The sequence below is a fragment of the Polypterus senegalus genome, chromosome 1 (genome assembly GCF_016835505.1).
Source record: "Polypterus senegalus isolate Bchr_013 chromosome 1, ASM1683550v1, whole genome shotgun sequence".
NCBI lineage: Eukaryota > Metazoa > Chordata > Cladistia > Polypteriformes > Polypteridae > Polypterus > Polypterus senegalus.
Window position 1 is genome coordinate 86793451 of NC_053154.1, and position 6465 is coordinate 86799915.

Consider the following 6465-nt stretch of genomic DNA (forward strand, 5'->3'; position numbering starts at 1 on the left):
TATTTTCTATTGTCTCTTTTGCTTAAATGTTTGCATATTTATTACATACTGTATGTAGATGTTACTGCTTGTCTTAGTGATAGACAATCACTTATAAAACATTAATACAAAAATGTTTTATCCTGGTATGTGACCATTTTTTTTATAATTGTAATGTTGCTTGTTTTTATTTTTCTACTTTTTTGTGATTCTAATTTTCATTTATCTGTATATGTTTTCATTTCATACCTTTATGATCCTTTTGTCAGTGTATTGTTCTAAACTTCTGAAACAGTACTTTTAATGCTTTCAGAAAAACATCAAGAATCACTTGTTTCCTTGGTTTAAAAGGATAATTATTACAAGCTTCAGTATTGAGCATACACTCCATTTTCCACATTATTTGAAAACTGGATTTCATTAATACCAGTTTACGATACAGTATATATTGGTTTTTAAACCAAAAATGTTTAAAATGCTTATTAAGATGCATGTTATGAACAGGTTTTTAGATGTAACATTTTTATTTCATTGAAATATGTATGATTTTTTTCAATGTATTGTTGCAATTTATGTGCTGCTATGAAACTGTAATTTTAACCAAGCTATTTTCAAAACTATACACTGTATGTTTAAATTCATTTTTTGAAAAATTGGAGCTGTGTAGTAACAGACATTTAATAAAATCTGTTTCGATCCAATATGTGTTTCTTTTTTATTTGAAAAACTGTTCAGTCTTTGTCCCTGTATTTTTTTTTCTTTAGGTTATAGTGAATATATAGTATAGCATAGTATAAGCCCGGCACCTTCTGTCAAACTGTCAATCAAATTGATTAATGACCCTTAAGCCCCGCCCCAATGACGCAATACCGGAAGTCCCTCCCCATCGCTCCCTGATGACGTCACTCCGGAAAGTCCCGGCCTCTCATGTGACCTATCTCCGCCCCTTTGGCACCGCCCCCTGGCAGTGGATAGGTGAAGGGCCCCCAGACTCTGCCCTGAACCCGCCCCTCCACCTGATTGGTTCTCCTTTCTGTCAAGGGCATTTTGATGGATGTCTGTTCCCTCCTTGAACCCGCCCCCGGCACCTGATTGGTTCTCCTTTCTGTCAAGGGGAATTTGATGGATCTCTGCCCCCTCCTTGAACTCACCACCGGCCCCCACCCCTCTCCCAAAAGACAAGCCCGGGCAGGTTACAGCCTTTACCTCGACAATCCCAGGCATGCCATGGGCATGTCCTGACAAGATCAGACATGCCCAAGGTCGTCCCTGGACCAGTCCGGCCACGTTCACGTCTGTACCCTGTCGGCTTGAAGGGCCTGCCTCGGCACCCGGTGAGGCAGCACCTGACGGCAGGCCTTCCCACACTTCCTAGTCCTCTCTCCGGAGGACGTGTGCTCCCTGCTGAAAGCCCTTCTGAAAGTGCTTTATAAAAAAGTGAAGCATTTTCTTCGGTTCTATCTATGATTTTAATATGAACACGAAATTAAAATATCTCATCTTGGCTTTATGACTTGCAGCTCCTGGCTTTTTTCCACAGATTCTTTTGTCAGCTTGCCGCAGCAATAAGCACATTGAGAGAGAAAGAAATCGGACACACTGAGACCTGCTATGTCTGCCCCCTCTTTGAAACCCGCCCCTGCACCTGATTGGTTCAACAAACTGTCAAGGGCCATTTGATGGATGTCTCTTATTCGGGTCTGTGAAAGGTACTTCGGCATAAAAAACCTAAGGACTCAGGGGTATGGTCACTGTAAATAGTTAATACAGAAAAGAGAATACAGAACACACGCCGCACTCGTCCTATCTCTTTTGAAAAACCCTAGGTGAATTTTGAACATCATGTCCTATGACTGGTTAACACTGCGGACACAGGCGCTAGATCTCCGTCATATGGACCATTACAGAGTAAAAATTATAGAATCTTTTGCAGTCTCCATTACAAGATCCATAGCACCCACAGGAAGTTGGACAATTAAGTGCAGACCCTTTAGTTTGTCAGAATCATGGGGGTAGCGCCCAGGGCCATATTCTAAAATATCTTAGATTATGTCTATTTAGGTAGCAAGTTTTATTTAAAAATGAACTCATTAAGACACATTCAGACTATTCCAGACTGCTTATTATTTATTTCAACATCACGGCAGTTTTTCAAATTGTAATCACTCCACTTTTTCATGTGGTTATTTACTTCATAATTAACTTTGTTTATTTATTTTGGCACAAATGTCCTTACCATCAAGACTGCCAGTCTAGTTCATATTCTAAACTCCAATATTTAATGTTCTCCTTGAATCAGGAGGAACACAAGCCTCACTTTTCGTGCCAGATAAGATTCTAACAATAACTGGCTAATGTTAATCAGCCTCATACTAGCTAAATAATGTTTTACTTTATTTCATACTTGTTAAATAATGTTTTCCTCAACTCTTTGCAATCCCGTGGAACTGCCTACACAGATGACAGTTTAGCTGATAATATATCGCAGAACACGTAGGTTCTGTTGTAGTGTGCTGTGAGCTTGGGGGTGATCCCTTGTTGACCCGGTCTTAAGATGTTTTTAATCTCCTCTGTGACTTAGTATTTGTAAATTTTAGTTTTTACTATCTTTGTGATAGGGGTGAGTCAATGTTTCATTTTGGAATAATAATGTCTAGCTTAACTCTTCCCTTGACCGTGATCCCTGCACAAACCCTGGTCCTTTGACTCGTATTCAAGAGGTTTGCAGACACTTGTTGACTCTTGGAATCACAGTTTAAACTTACATCCCCTTGACTCTGAATGCTACTAAAACAAAGGATGCTTTTTTACAAACAGAGGGGAAAAGCAGTTTTCAATGACAGCCGTCCTATGTCACCTGGACTAACAAAAAGAAAGAATAACCCTCATTGTTTTAGTAAAATTATAATCCTTGTGCTGACGCATATAATAGATATGATGTAACTATTCATTAAAAATATTTTCCATCCTGATTGGTCTAACGTGTCCAAAATAAGCCTAATCATCATCTGTCCTGTAGTTTACAGGTTCCTAAAACCTACTATAACCGTTCTTATTTTCAGGTGTTCATAACTGATGTAAAATGGAAGGCTATTACCAAGCATTCACAGAATTTCTAAAACGTATTATACAAAGCCCGATGAGTACCAAAGTGGTTATAACCTGTTGATGAAAATGCTGTTTTAAATTAAAGCTTGAACAAGATAACTGTTTACTAATCATCATATAAAATGTTTAGTAAATAAAGAGAGACTAAATACAATTTATAACAAAAATGGAACACCGGTGGACGGCTGAATAAACAAGGCAATCTAACTTAGCTTGAAATGCCGCAGAGTGCTTTACAAATAAAACCTTATAACCGTGGTTCTCAAACTGTGGGTGGCCCCCCTAGGGGGCGCGAAGTAACAAAAAGGGGTCTCGAAGATGTGAAAAAAGACAACAAGAATCGAAAATATGAAAAACACATCTATTGAACCCAAAACAAAATAACTTAAACTACCTTCTGATACAGAAAAATAAATATAGAGATAGATAAATGTCGATAAAAGTTAAGTAGGTATAATAAAATATGCAAATAAAGTGTCATGAGCATAAATTCTGATTTTTTTCATGATTAGCAGGCCAAAGATTTGGCCATTTGAGAAAAAATAATTGTACATTTGTGTTGTAAGCAGAATCTAAATGACTTGGGCTGGCAAGAAAAGATATATGATAGAAAATATCTGATGTTTCCAGTTCCTTTAGGGACTTTATACTGGCTATTATCATTTGAAATGAGTACAGAAATTAAGTTATATTCTATGTTTGGGGTGGATGTGATCAGAAAGGCACTGATGATTCCAAAGATCGGTCAAGAAAACTCTTGGAAAAATGGGCAGAACTTTTTTGGAAACAAGGATTTTTCTTATCATGTTTTAAAATTGGACCTTTACAAAGATGCCTTTAGATGCTTTATTTTCTAAAGATGCGTTATTTTCATGTTAAAGCAACCGGTCATTTTACTTGGCTACTGAACATGTTTTTTTGTTCACTAACGCTTTAGGTTTTCATTAAGAATTTCCTGAATATTTGATCATTAGTTTAAGCAGAAAGAGTATTAGCTCTGCTATTTTGTGAGCTATACAAGCGTGCTGAGCTGTTGGCCCCCATTTATGAGGTCACTAGCACGAGCTAAAGCTGATGATTTTAAAAACATGATTTTAGTTCGATGAACTTCGTATATGCAGAAAAGCGTTTCTTACATCCCCTGCCTCTAATTAAACCAGCACACTTCACTATAGGTGAGTTACTGTGCTTTCTTATAAATCTCTGTTTAAATGCACAAGTGTATTTACAGAGTTTTCCTTTGTCAAAAGGCTCCTAGGTGATAGAAATGAGCTAAGCAAAAAATTAAAAATCACTGACCGCAGCAAATCCTAAAACACACGAGGAATCTGTCTCTCTTGTTCGGTGTGGGGTTACTTTTAAAAATAACTTCATTATATTACTCACACGTCTAAAATCACCCGGATTTTGGGTTACTATTCTGTCTTAAAATAATTACATTTAGCGAAATGAATGAAAACACCATTACAGTAAGCTCCTGGAATCTGTTTCTAACCGGGTGTCCAAATGAGAGTTAATAAAGCAAAAATGTTTCGTTATCTCAACCTTTTAAAAACAGGCGGCTCCGTACAGAGAGAGGCCGTTTCGAAACAGTAGGCATTTCACAAGCGGGTCCCTTCTGCAAGTAGTTCAGAATACTTCTATGATGTCAGAGTTAATGCACCACGGGCCTGCGCTTTAAAGCCACTCCTGAATATTCTCAGAGGAGAGGCCCCTGTTTGAATTTTCAGATGCCGAGACAAAAACTACTTGATTGGATTACCCGTTTCGGTATGAAAAACTACTATTGTTTGCTTCAGTCCTATGAATTTGTACATTAATCGGCGTACACGTAGATAGAAAAATGCTGCATCTTATACTATACGCACGCACAAGCGCGCTCACACGAGCACGCTCACGCACGCACTTGAGAATCAACTTGGAAATATTAAGGATTCAGCAATCCGTTTTTTAAAAACATACTCGTTTGGCACCTATAATAATCATGAATAGTCTGCATGAAGAATAGTTATATTTCATTTAATGCTATACAAAGATAAAAGAAATAATTTTTCTAAGAAGTTCAAATAGACGCTGGGGGCTGTGTGCTTTGGAAACAGTTGAAAAAATGACCGACGTATTCGTGGCTTGCCAAAGGGTGTTTTAAAGGCCTCTAGTTAAACCAGCACACTCCACTATAGCCTTGTGTGCTTCCTTATAAAGCTCCGTTTAAATGCACAAGTGTATTTACAGAGTTTTCTTTTGTTCAAAAGGCTCCTAGGTGATAGAAATGAGATAAGCAAAAAATTTAAAATCACTAACCACGGTAAATCCAAAAACACGTGGAATCAGTCTCTCTTGAGCGGTGTGGTGTTACTTTTAAAAATAACTTCATTATATTATACTTACAAAATGAGTAACCTAAAAATGTTATATAGTGTAAGGGACGGCAGGCATGGGCTGGCATCTCGACATGTACAGGACGTGGTTCATTACTCAGCCAGGAGGACAATGTAATTAAGGAAATTAGGGTTTTGCTCTTTTTTAGTAACTGTCTTTTGTCTGATTTTAGACAGCCCCCGGAAAATAAACTCTAAAGTTAAGCTCTGTATATATATATATATATATATATATATATATATATATATATATATATATATATATATATATATATATATGAACATTTTTGGTATCAGCCACCAATCAGCCCAGGCTAGATATTTTATACATCTCAAACATGATTTAAAAGGGAACTGCGGCATACGTCTCTGTGATTTTTACAAGGCTTATATCAAACTACTTATCTCATGCATCACCTTGAAAAGTGAAGTACATTCCACGGACAGACATTCTTGGCGCTCACGAAAAGGCTGGGGCCGGAGGAAGGGAACTTGCAGACAGCAAGTTGATAGTTGAGAAATCGGTGTAAATAATTGGAGTGGAGATGGCTCTCTGAAAAGGGTGATCCTAAACTCCCTTAAAAGAGATGAAAAGGGCCTCAAAGAATTTCCTCAGCCGCGTGGGGGCAGTTTGGAAGTTGCATCACTTGTCAGCTTGTGAATTGCACAGCTGAAGTGAGAAGCTATGGGGATGGGTGCTCAAAACGGGCGGGCTCAGTTGTTTGCAAGCGAACTCACAGAGTCCCCCCATACCTGACTTTACTTTCTGTGTATAGAGAGAGGGCAGGGCCTGCTCGCAGGGGGTCGGTTAAAAGCTGGGCTGCTTGATTTCTTTCTGTGAGAAGGGAAGCTTGAATCACTGCTTAGGCTGTTTTTACTGCAGATTCTGTCTGTGAGATGGGGAAAAAAGCCTGGAGCTGCAAGTCATAAAGCAAAGATGAGACCGATATTTTTTATTTCGTGTTCATATTAAAATCATAGATAGAAACGAAGAATTTGC